At 43.6% G+C, this 12,440-nt stretch overlaps 2 protein-coding genes across 3 annotated transcripts in view; one reads left to right on the forward strand and one right to left on the reverse strand.

Annotated features, from left to right (window-relative positions):
* LOC108749397 overlaps positions 1-12,440 on the reverse strand; it is a 133,656-nt gene that overhangs the window by 111,186 nt on the left and 10,030 nt on the right. The window lies entirely within an intron of this gene.
* LOC108749398 overlaps positions 1-12,440 on the forward strand; it is a 118,891-nt gene that overhangs the window by 89,700 nt on the left and 16,751 nt on the right. The window lies entirely within an intron of this gene.

Consider the following 12,440-nt stretch of genomic DNA (forward strand, 5'->3'; position numbering starts at 1 on the left):
TGCGTTGATTAATGCGTAATCAGGATTTTGCGATAAATGTAAACCGGGGCGATTCGTAAATGAACTGAAACGAACATTACGAATGGTAAAATTCGCGGATCCGGGAAAAGCTCAGCTCGTGGAGAGCCCTAGCGGCGACCCACGACCCGAGCCCTCATCTCGCGCTTTTTTCTGCACCGGAGAACCCAGGATCTGAAATCGCGAAGCCTGCATCGATGAGCACACAACGAGAGAGAGAGAGAGAGAGAGAGAGAGAGAGAGAGAGCCGTTGCAACGCGCATAAATCACCCACAGCGCGGATGTAAAACCTACAGTTTTAATACGGCACATACCCCATGTACATACGCTACGTGTTTATTTTTGCCTTGCTCGCAACGTCGATTAATACATTTTAATATGATTTATATGCGGCACAACGTGGACATGAAAATCTTCATCAATTTCGTACAAAAAAAAAAAACCTCACTCCCGGGAGAAGGTATGCCGAAATAATTGGGTCCTTTGTGTCGTGATATCCCCGCGTGACGTGTCAATTTTTCTATTAAAAGCAGAAGAATGCTAATCGGCTAAAGAAACATATTTACAGAATGTTCGAAAAGTTCAAAAGAGATATATTTATATCGATAAGAAAAGCTGTCTAAATTCTAATGTCCAATTCTACCGAATTTGAGTTAATTTTGATCGTTACTATAGGCCGCGACGCTACTCAATATGTCGTTAATATAACTAAAACATTGGAGTGGTTGAACAATTAAACTCAAGAAAATATATTAAATTTGACTAAAATTTAGTCTATTATTTACCAAGTGCGTACGTTAATAGCGACGTTGTTTACCTTGAAAGTAATTATAGAAATTATTTACATTTTCAAAGTTAAAAGTAACCAAAATTGTTATTTGACTCAAGGGGATTTGGTTTTACCGTCACTCCCCTGATATCCAACTGGGCAATAATGAGCAATAATTTTGACTCTGATAATTTTGACAAAGTTAGTCGAAGGACACTATAACGGTGTAACGCCTGATCGAAAATACAGATGGATTCCCTGCTTTTCTTGGATTCGCGCGCAGTTTGATCATCGAACAGCTCTCCCCGGTTGCTATCTTCGCCTCGATGCAACTGCCAAAGCTCACGCACGGCAAGCACGTGCGTATTAATTCGCCCCCATGCACGACGTATATCGCTGGCGGGGCTGGCCCCCGCGATTTACGTGAACCTGCACGAGTCCGCGCGCTTATCAGCGGTGGGCGCGTTGTACGCATACAACATGCTTAATGTAATGTAGTGTAATATATAATATAAACGCACGGCTACCTGCAGGTTTACGCGCCCGATTATTACACTGCCATAATAGCTGGAGGCGTTTGCTTTCGTCCGAGTGTATCGCGATCAAATATTTGCCCGTACCAACGTAATGACAATATAAGATATATCGGGAAACGCGTACATAAGTAAACGCAGGTGCGGTAACTATTAACGCACATTGTTAATCGCGAGCGTGGTAACTGGGATCGTTGTTACTTTATTCGTGCGAATCAATCGGAAAGAAAAAATGAACACCGTCCGAGAAAGTATTAGAAAGGCGGTGGTTGACACAGATCGTAGTTAGGACTGTAATCTTTACAATCCGAATGATCAGAGAGAACTGAACTCTCCCGAGCGTACGCATATTAACCTCGTCATCCTTTCGCGTTAATAACAGAACGATACTTCTTTAAACTGTAATTAGACATCGATCCATCGATCCTTCTCTCATCCTTATCCGCTGTAGCGAGAAATTCTACGAGTTCTACCGATTTTCTCGATCTTTCCCTCCATATATTTTCTCCATTGTTTCGATCTCCTTTGTCTCCGATCTTCCTTATAGCGTTTGGAGTATCTTGCAAATTTTCTCCATTTCCTTCCCTTCCGAGATCTCCGATAATAGATCTCCGGGAATGAATCGAACGCACGGTGCATTCACGTGCGTTCACGTTCACCGTTCTTACATATGCAATTTCCAATGCGTGCACGCGCGGCGCACGCGCGACCATCCCCGTGCGCGCGTGCATCCGCTCGGGCTTTAAATAAACAATTTTCGCGCTAACGGCCTGGCCGATGCCCATTACGTACGCATGCCTCCCGCGGCGCCTGCATATACGCGCTCGTACGCGCAACATCGCCTATGGGGTGCTCCAAAAATCGTTTCTTTTACCTAAAAGCCCCGCTGCTCAAGTCGGAACTGGACCGTTTCCCCTCAAACGTTTCAAAGGGTATTACTCTTCTTCGGGTTTCGCACGTCCTACTTTAGGACACAAAAGTCTCTTCTCACGTACAATTAACTAGATTTCCTTCATTTTTATTGAAAAAAAAAAAAAAAAAAAAAAAAAATGCAGGTGGTGGTATTATTTGTGTAGTTGTAGAAAAAAATCTCTCCGCTCCATTAGAAATAGTTGATAAAAATTCTTTGAGGAAAGAAAGCGACGATGATTTCGGGACACCCGGTAGCTACACGCAACCTCTGCTTGCGTGTGTCACCGGCACACGCACGTGTAGCATATATGCATGCATACATACGTACGTACACACATACATACACACACACATATACGCCACGGTGAAGTTAGGTGCACGCCGCTGGATTTTCCAGGGTTTTCCCAGGGTTGCGGTAGAGCGTTGAACCGGGTGGAGGGTGGGCGACGGTATAAGGGTGGAAGGGAGAGCAGCAGCGAGCGAGCGGATGGTGGTGGCTGAGGCGGGTGAGGAGGAAGAGGGGCAGGGGAAGGATGAGGAGGTGGTGGCCGCGTGGAGAAGAGGGGTAAAGAGGGATAGATGGATGAAGGGGGTGGGAGTGAACGCGGTGAGGGAGGGAGAAACTATAATGAGTGGTGCGCGCAAGGGAGAGCGGGATAAAAAGGGGGATAGAGGGTGGTAGCGTAGGCAAAGAGGGCGGCTGGGCGGAACGGGGGAAAAAGCAGGGTTGGTGCAGGGGTAAAAAGGTTGGAAGCTGTGGCAACTGCCGTGGCGGCGGCGGCGGCGGTGGCGGTGATGGCAGAGGGTGGAAGGGGGGAACTCTGCTCGCTGCGGATGGCGGAAGAGGAGTAGAAGGGGGTGGATCGAGCACGACGGGTCAATTTGAGTATCCGGGGGTGTATGGGGATGAGAGGGGTTGGTGGAAGGCGGGAGGGCGTACGGACGCATGGTCCAGGGGCCTAAAGGCAGTAAACGTCGAAAAATCCGACCGCGTTCGGGCCGTTCGATGGCTCGGAAGAGGGTCGAAGCCGCGATCGACCATTACAACGCGCGAGTCGAGTATCGCGCGTCGTGCACCGGTGGTGCGCGCGGTGTAACGTCGAGAGACCGCACTGGGGATAGGGGTGAAACACACACGCGTATTGAGAGAGATAGAGAGAGCGAGAGAGAGCGAGCGAGAGAGAGAGAGAGAGAGAGAGAGTCAACCGAATTCATAACGAGCGAGAGGGCGAGGGAAAAAGAGAGAGACGCGGGGCTCTTTTCCGTAATTTCGGGGTGAGCCGGCAGGGTCGATTAACGGGGCCGTGATTCACCCGTTAGATCGGTAAGGAGGAAGTTCGCTCGTTCGCACGCGCGTCCGAGATCTCGCGATACTTCGATCTGTTTTCTTAATCCTCGCGACCGCAGTGGAGTACATGAGATAAGTGTAGTTCACTTTGTTGATCTTCGTGGTGATTTCTCGTCGCATGGTGGAAACTTCTTCTCCATAGTGAAAACTTTACGACGATTTCATTCATTTTTGTGAAACTGCCCGACACAATTTTGCACGCACACACACACACACACTCAACCGAATTCATAATGCAAGGACTCGCTAAGGATGTATAATGCAAGATTCTTGGTGGAGTTGTAATCATGTGAGAAAAGTACATTTATATATTTTATTATTTATGTGTGCAAGTCCCTTAAAAATGTATGTGACGCATGCTCATTTAACAACATAGGAATCGAGTTCCGTATTTAAACTAACTTTGAACCGGTTAAACTGGCCCCTTGGTTAAATGAGATATAATTAGAACATGAGGTTCGGCAAAGTTAAGCGGATACGTAATTGTGAATTGCTCATTAATTCATAAATCTTCGACGCGATTTCATTCATATTTCCACTCTCGCGCTTTCCTCCTTTTTCGCGAGTTTTATCACTTCGTGTTCTTAGTACCGCTGTGATACGTTAAGCGTAAACTAGCTCCGTGGTATTCAAATTCAAATGCACTCAACTTCATACAGGCGGATCTGTTACACGCATTTGTCCGGTTCAACACCAACGTGCTGTATTTTACAATGTGTTATAGTCATGTTACCGCAATGTTACTGCAGATAACGTACGCATCGTGGAACGCCCCTATTCGTGGATACATATGTATATAATATTATCTATTTGTAATATGCAGGATGTCTCAGAACCGTCATATTTTCTCTCGTTAATTATAGCTGTTACGAATACAGAATGTTTTTTCATGGTGAAAATGTGAGAAGCTCGTTGCATTAAATATATCGTTAATTAACTTTGACGAATTTAATTTAAAATTCGCTTGAAGCTAAGTAAGAAAAAAAAAAAAATAAGATTTCGTTACCGTCATTGAAAGTAAACACTTCCTCCTTTGCAATGTAAAGTAACTTCCTTACTTAGATCTCCTTCGAAAGACAATTTGCCTCTAATTCTAAACTGCACAAACTGCGGCCAAAAACAGAGACATTTCGTGAGTACCTCCATACGCGAACAAAGTACACAACGCCGAGACTCTATGCATATAACTTGAAACTTCCTTTTCGACGATTTAAAACGACTTCATTCGCCTAGGAATTGTAAATGTGAATTATAGAGATGCTGACGTTAACTGCCTCGCGGGCATATAAATTTAAAGGATTCCGATTAAGATTTTGTCCTCGCACTCGGAATCGTACATATTTGATTGAATGTAACCCGCGAAAGACGTTTCCCGACAAAGTTTCGAACTTCCCTCCCGCGAACTCGGAGAACATCTGAAAACGGGTTAAGGGTCGGAAGTTTCGCGCCGCCGCTTGCCGCGCGCGCAGTTTATATCCCCCGGAATGTTGAGGGAAAAAGTTTCTCCCGGCAAGGACGCAACTGGTTCGAAGATTTCCCCGCCGGCGATGACTCGATTCCACGAAATTGCCAAACGCATCGCGACGCCGACGCCGACGCCGACGCCTCGCCTGATTATCATTCCGGAGAGCTTACTTCGCTGATTGCGGCATCGTAATTTTAAGGTTTTGCCTAAACTGTTCAAACTGTAGCGTTGAATTAGATAGAAAGTATTTGAAACGCACGATTTTCTCGATGGTCGTGAAAGAGAGCAGATAAACAATTTGCCGAAATTGTTTTAGCGGAAATGAATGAAAGTTGATTCTATTTACAAAATAAAATAAAAAATGACAATGAATAAGAAATTTTTTTAATTATTATTGATGAATAAATAATATTATTATCGTTTCAAACATTGATATTACACATAAGTTATACGATATATAGAATAATATACAACAAGTATAATGCAAAAAAAGTGTAAGAAACAGAGATGATTTAATCTGTCTCTCTCTCTCTCTCTCTTTCTCTCTCTCAGAACGCTCGGCAGCTGTATATTATACGCACAATTTCGACTGTAATATCAAAATATTGTACAAGCATATTTTAAAGTACCTACATTTTCTAGACGTTGTTTCTCGTTCGGTCTGCAATGCTGAATCATGACACTTGCGAGGTCGTATCCAAGATTGCGCCCAAAGACGCGTCGGCGGGACGAGGAGAGACTTTTTCCTCTCGCAATCGATTGTACGACCCAATCTACGCGGTGATTTTTTTCGCACGATGCAAAATATGCGCAACGAGCGTAGTTTTGTGGATATCTCATCTTTGCAAATATTTCCGATGTATTGTTGATTTTTCCATCGCGAGCCCATGTTCGTTTATCTCTGTACGATTTAGGAAAAAAAGAAAGGAAAAAAAAAAAAAAATGAAAAAACCCTCGATGGAAAACCGAACGAGACGCGTTCCGGAAGATTTCGCTTTTATCGCGCGCAAATATTTCTTCGCCAGTGACGGACGTCGAACGCACACGCGACGTGCAGTGTATTCGGTCGATGACCCACTTCGCGCGCGAAGTTACTCGGACGGTACCAAAATTGGACTTGATTGATCGACTTTATTATTTAGCCCTGTCAACCGCATTCTGTAGCTGGAATTTAAATCACGCTAAAATCAGAGGCGGCGCTCCGTCATCCGTCCGTTATTATATAACTATCTTAACTTACAGTGAACAAAGAAAGAGCTCGAGTAAATTCAAGAAAATCAATTACTCAGAAAACTCGTTTGTTGGCCACGCGAGTGGCTGTTAACTTAAAAATAATATATTTAAAAAATTTCGAAAATAATTCAGCACATAAATAGATTTTAATGTTGACACTACATTACAAATACGTCAGTTACAATTTCACATTGAAATGATATATCAATTTGATAGAGCCGAATATAAAACGACGTACTTCTAGAAAAATAATGATATATAAATAATGTGTTATATATATTTATAGAAAGTAATCCATTCTTTTCCTCTCCAAATTTATCGTTTCTCGAAAAAATTATTTGTTGACACATTCGTATTGTTTAAAATATCGCACCTTTATCTGTGTCTTTTAACACCTCACGAGAGCGAAACACTATATCGTCTGTTATTATAAAACATGTTCCCATAATAAAACTTTGTATCTGATAATTGTCGGCAGTTTAGCGAGTTCTTATCGCATCGTTGAACTTTTCGACAAGCCGCTGCCGAACATTCAAAGAGGAAAGGTGCAATACGAGCGGTTTAGCAACGAGTCGCGGTTCAATTTCGCCGGTTGTCACCTCTCGGAAGTCCGTGGATAGGAGGGAAAACTTTTTCTCGGCCAAAGGCGCCCGTTGTCGATCGGGAGAGACGGCGTTGGGGGCTGCTCGCGACACGGCACAGCACTCGGGGGCACTCGGTCGGCGACCCAGTTCGCCGTCGGCGGTGTCGTGAAAGAGGAAATGAGAGAGGGAGAGAGATTTTTCGAACGGCGCGCGAAAGTTGAACGTGACCGGCGAAACTTTTCGTGGTCGTGCCAAGCCGAGTCTCCGCGACGCCGGGCGACGCGACGCGACGCGACGCGACGCAGCGCGGTGTACACAAGCGCGCACCATCGGTTCCGGATCGACCACCCTCGCCCTCGACGACGACCTCGACCCCCGACAGGTTGGTCCAACTTGTTGTAAGAGACCCTCGGAGAATTGGCCGTACGCCGCGTCGTCGCGAACTGATCTAACGAGGATAACTAGTCGGTGTTGCCGAGAGAAATATCGGTTGGGCGCGAATCATCTGCGACAGCTGGGCGAAATCGCAGGTACTCCTCGTGAACAAAATGATCCTTATCTCAAAGAGATCCCTGAGAGATGACGAAATTATTTTCTACTCTTTTGTTCTATAATTCAACTGACGACACGAGATAAATCTGTAATAAATAAAATTAAAATATATCCTTTCACATGAATTATGTATGGTGCTAATAAATATATAGATCCGAAAATGTCTCTTTCAAAGGATAATTTTTAAAATATCCTTGCCATAGATTATAATTTTACATGCCACAATATTTTTGAAACGCGGAAATAATGCAAAAGTTTTGTATTTTCACAGAAAATACGTCGTAATACATCGCGAGTGATTGAATCAAATATGTATTTAATAAAGCGTTGAAATGAATGTGATAAATAATGGCTAATTTTGCAATTTGCAAATTTTAAAATTCATATCAAATCTATAATCTGCAAAGCACGAGCGTAATATATATTACGAATACGAATATTATCTCTAGAGGCGAATTACTTGTGTAACACGCGCACGCGCGTGAACAATGAATCTAAGGAAAATTGTGAGCGTTCAAACGCAAGATACGCAGAGTTATATTCCTCTCGACAAACGTTATCAATATTTCACGAGTCGTACGCATCGTAGAGTTAGAACAATGCATGCGTGTGTGTACGTACTCTTTCAAATCATATTTTTATTCCTTTTTCACAAGGACGTTTCCAAATAAAAGTTTCCGCGTCGAATTCGCGGCCATATCAATTCGGGAGCGTTTTCACGCAAATATAAAACATTTTACTTTTTTATCGCTTTCGACCGATCCCCCAGATTGTCGTGTGGTTATTTTATAACCGCCGTGTATATACACGTGCGGCAATCCTTTACTCGCGCGGCCGTCGCGCCGCACCGGTTCGATAGTTCACGGCACTCGGTCGAAGTTTTCTATCGGAGAAACTTTTTTCCCAGAGAGAGAAGAGCGTTCTTAAGGGGTCATGACATCGCTCGGAGCTTTCGCACCGAGATTATCCTCCCCGCCGCCTATCGATAATCGATTATGCGAGCCGATGGTCGCACGTGAGAACCTCAAGGCTGATGTTATACGTGAAGTACAACGGCAAACACAAACTGCTTTCGCCCCGTTGTTGTTGTTGTTGTTGTTGTTCTTGTTGTTGTTGCTGCTGTTGTTTTGGAGTGATGTTAGATAATAACGGCCCACATAACTGACGCAACTTTTCTAATATCTTATTTGAGTTCTCTTCTCCCGAATGATTCTGTTTTGTTTCATTATTGGAGGATAGAGAAAGGGAAGAGGGAAAGGAAAAAGTTCAGGGGAGGAAAATCGATTGCGCAATTATACTTTTTTCGTGTGTAATTGCAACGTAAGACGCACAAAAAAAAAATATTAAGTTTAGAATAAAGAAATTTCTCACCCACATATCATGTTACATGCACAATTCAAGATCCATGAATCTTAATATTTCACACGTATCTCTTCTCGCGGTTTATCCGCGAGAAAGATTCTAGCACGCTCTGCGAATATCCGCTTCGTATCCCGTCGCAATCGTAATAAAATCTCGCGGATAATCCAATTCCGTATCATACGTTTATGCGGTCGAATCGAATTAAGGCGTAATGTTGGATTTTACAGGAGATAATTATAGCCTACGCGGATCAATTTTTATTAGTTTCGGTGAACGAGTTTAGTGATGAAGCGTTACGTTATTCCGCTCGAGCGAAAGCCGTTGGACGGATTCGCGATAGGTAAGTTTTTCGTTATTTATTTTCGCCCGTTCGCACGATATGTAATTAACAGATCGTGAGTTAATTAAGAGAGGAGAGAGACGAAGTCGAAGGAAAAGAAAGTGCATTCGTTTCGGGACGTTCGATACATCGATAAGAGCCGAAGTTTCTAATCGATAAGTCACGTTCCACTTGCGCGAGCGTATCGAGACGCTTCGGTAATTTCAATTTTCCCAGGCGCGATGATAAATCTCGCCGACGCGTAATTGCCGCGGGCGGCATAAAACGATACGCCGTCGGTAAATTAAATCGTAAGTGGAAAGTAGTTAAGGTCCTCCATTCGTCGCGCACGGGCACAGCCGCACAGACAGTGGATGAAGTGATTATTGTCGGAATGCGGTCAGGCGAGTACGGAGAATGAGTACTCACCGGGTACACTTCGTTTCCCGTGTTTTCTTTCTCTGCGATTCGGGTAATTTATCGTCGTAACTGCAAAGAGAGAAGAGCAAACCGCCGACCGTGCCCGGTGCCCGCGCGCATCAGGTATATACCGTACATAATCCCGCTAAACGAAAGGAAACGTAAGCAAACCGACGTGGAGCGGCGGTCCATTGAGAATTTATAGGTGGATTTATTAGTCATTATCGTGGCCACCCGGACCGGTTGAACGCGAGTATTGGCACGAGTATGCGAGAGAGATAATAATTAGAAGGTATAACACATTGAAATTAATTGCGACACGCGATAAAGTTTAATATTGATTGTAAAATAGTTGATACAATCGTGACTACTTACCTGTTATCGCATCAATTATTATGTTGCGCATGCACGTACTTTAATCTTGATATATATATATACATAGATATCTATGCAGGATTGGGAAAGTTTTACTTTTTAAATTACTTTATAAGACTTACTTTTTAGATTACCTTATTATGTCTTTGTTATCAAAATTAAATCAAAATTAATAGAAAAAAGTAATACAAAATTGGAGCAAATGATAGAATACAACGTAAAAAATAAAATACCCAAACTTATTGTACGCAATTTCCATAATAAAAAGTAACTTGTGAGTAACTTGTAAAGTAACTTTTCCCAATCTATGCTTTCCGAATCTATGGCTATTCAAAACCGTATGCCATTGAGAGACCAATATTCCAAATAGAAACTTGTATATTATCAGTATCAAATATGGAAATAATTTGTACTATTTATATTAATATTAGCCTCAATATGGTTGTAAAGTAAAATTAAATACTGCAAATTTGCTGCTTTTACGTAGGTGAAAGTGAAGACTTTGATATGAATTCTTTTTGACTCTCTTTACTCTGTACTTTCGGTAATGCAAAATTGATAACCTTAGTGGCACGTTGATCGTATCAACTATATATGAAAATCGAACATAATAATCTAAATCTCTGAATGTGAAGAAGGATGACAAATAGTAATGACATTCTACAAAATTGCTATGTTTCTCATACAGATGAAAGAAATAAATAGTATTAAAAAATAATATTTGAATCAAAGAAATCGCCCTTATATATAAGGACTAGATGCATCAAGGAGTTAATATGATACCCAAAGGACGTCGTCGCGATATTCTACTCGGGACACTCGTACTTCGCTCGAGAATTGCGGCTGGTTATTGCTTCGAGGGCCATCACTAGACGCAAGACCGTCCTTTGGCGGTCGGTTGCCGTAGGTGGCAACGAAGGAGGTGGCGAAGAAGGAGGTGGTGTAGATTGAAGCAATACACGGTAGTGTAGTGGTAACTACATAATGAGTAGTGGTTGTGTGAGTGAGGCGACGAGAGAGAGAGAGAGAGAGAGAGAGAGAGAGAGAGAGAGAGAGAGAGGGTGAGAGAAATGAAGGCAAGGGAGCGTAAGGGTGAGGAGCTGGGTCGAGCAAGGGCGAGATGGGCGAAGGGTGCCGCGTTGGATGGCGAAGAGAGAGAAGGGTCGGGGGAGAGCGAGAAGGGCGAGTGTGGGAAAACGTGTAGCCTCAGCCTCCACCCTTTTCCACCCACCGACCACCCTGTCGCTGCTGCTCGGTCCAAGAGGGGCAAAAGAGGAGGAGGAGGAGGAGGAGGAGGAAGAGGAGGCGGTAGAGGGCGAACAGGGAGGACAGGGGTTGGTTAGGGGGTGGTGAGCAGGAGGAAAAAGGGAACTCTGGGGCTGCCGAGGGGAGCACGACGAAGGGAGAGGGGTTGTCGCACGCCTATCCGCTCGATAGCAGCTTACAGTCCGTACACGTTCACTACCTCCCTAGAATTTAGTGCCCTCTGTCTCTTTTTCCTTACTTCTTTCAAAATTTCGCGAAAAAGACTAGGTCGGTGACTAGGTGAATGCATATAATGTTGAGATTTCGTCCGGTCGTCGTACGAAATTATTTCCCGGCTTACGGAGCGTCGTCTTTCTCTCGGGTGTGATTGAACACCATCCACACGGAGGGTGTCTGTTAAAAATATGAGACCTGTAGGACTTTCTTTCTCATCGTTTTCTTTGTTAACTTAATTAAGTTAACTTTATTTCTCACAGCGTTATCTTGTATCCCACAATTATACATTGAAAAAAGAATTTATAAAAGAAATGTATTAAGATTGTTTATACCATACACACAAAAACCAAAATTTAACTCAATTTATATTCCATTTGTCATAATTGTCAAGTTTCAGAATTTACATTTAATTTTCACCAAAATGGAAAAACAAATGGCGATGAGGCAAATATTAGGTAGACTAGTAGGTTAGGGTCGAAGGGTCATAAGAAGAGAGCGTCTAAAGAGAAAGTACTATGTTGGCTATCGGATGACGATTATACACAGGGAACGCCTGTTTCTTACCTTTGGTGCCTTTGTGAAACTGTATCCTGCTGTATCTCGGATAACACAGAGACGTCGGTGGAATTACTGCCGAGAGACGCAGGCAACCCTAGGCGCGAAAGCCTGAAGATCTCCCGCTTGAATCGCCCCGGAAGGACATTTCTCCCTATTATCTCGTTTTAACAGCCGGACAGTGGCGCCGTATCGGATGAGGAAAAAGTCTCGCTTCAAAGTCGCACGCGAGCGACCGAATTCGCTTTAAACGCGCCAACCCCCTCGGCGCGTTTTAATTAAAAAAATATCCTCGGCCTCGCGCGAGCACAAAAGCTGAAATTACTCGAGAAACGGGCGACGACACTCGGGCAAGAGAAAGAAAGGGAAAGAAAGAAAAAGCATCCGAGACGTCTTGAGACTTTCGCGCGGGGATATCATTAAGCACACCTGGATGTAATACGTGCTCGTTCGCAAATTGTGGCACTGAGATATACCCGCCTCTTCCTCCTCCACACCCGTTTCCTTCCACAC

This window comes from Trachymyrmex septentrionalis, unplaced genomic scaffold, assembly GCF_001594115.1.
Source record: "Trachymyrmex septentrionalis isolate Tsep2-gDNA-1 unplaced genomic scaffold, Tsep1.0 scaffold29, whole genome shotgun sequence".
Taxonomy (NCBI): Eukaryota; Metazoa; Arthropoda; class Insecta; order Hymenoptera; family Formicidae; genus Trachymyrmex; species Trachymyrmex septentrionalis.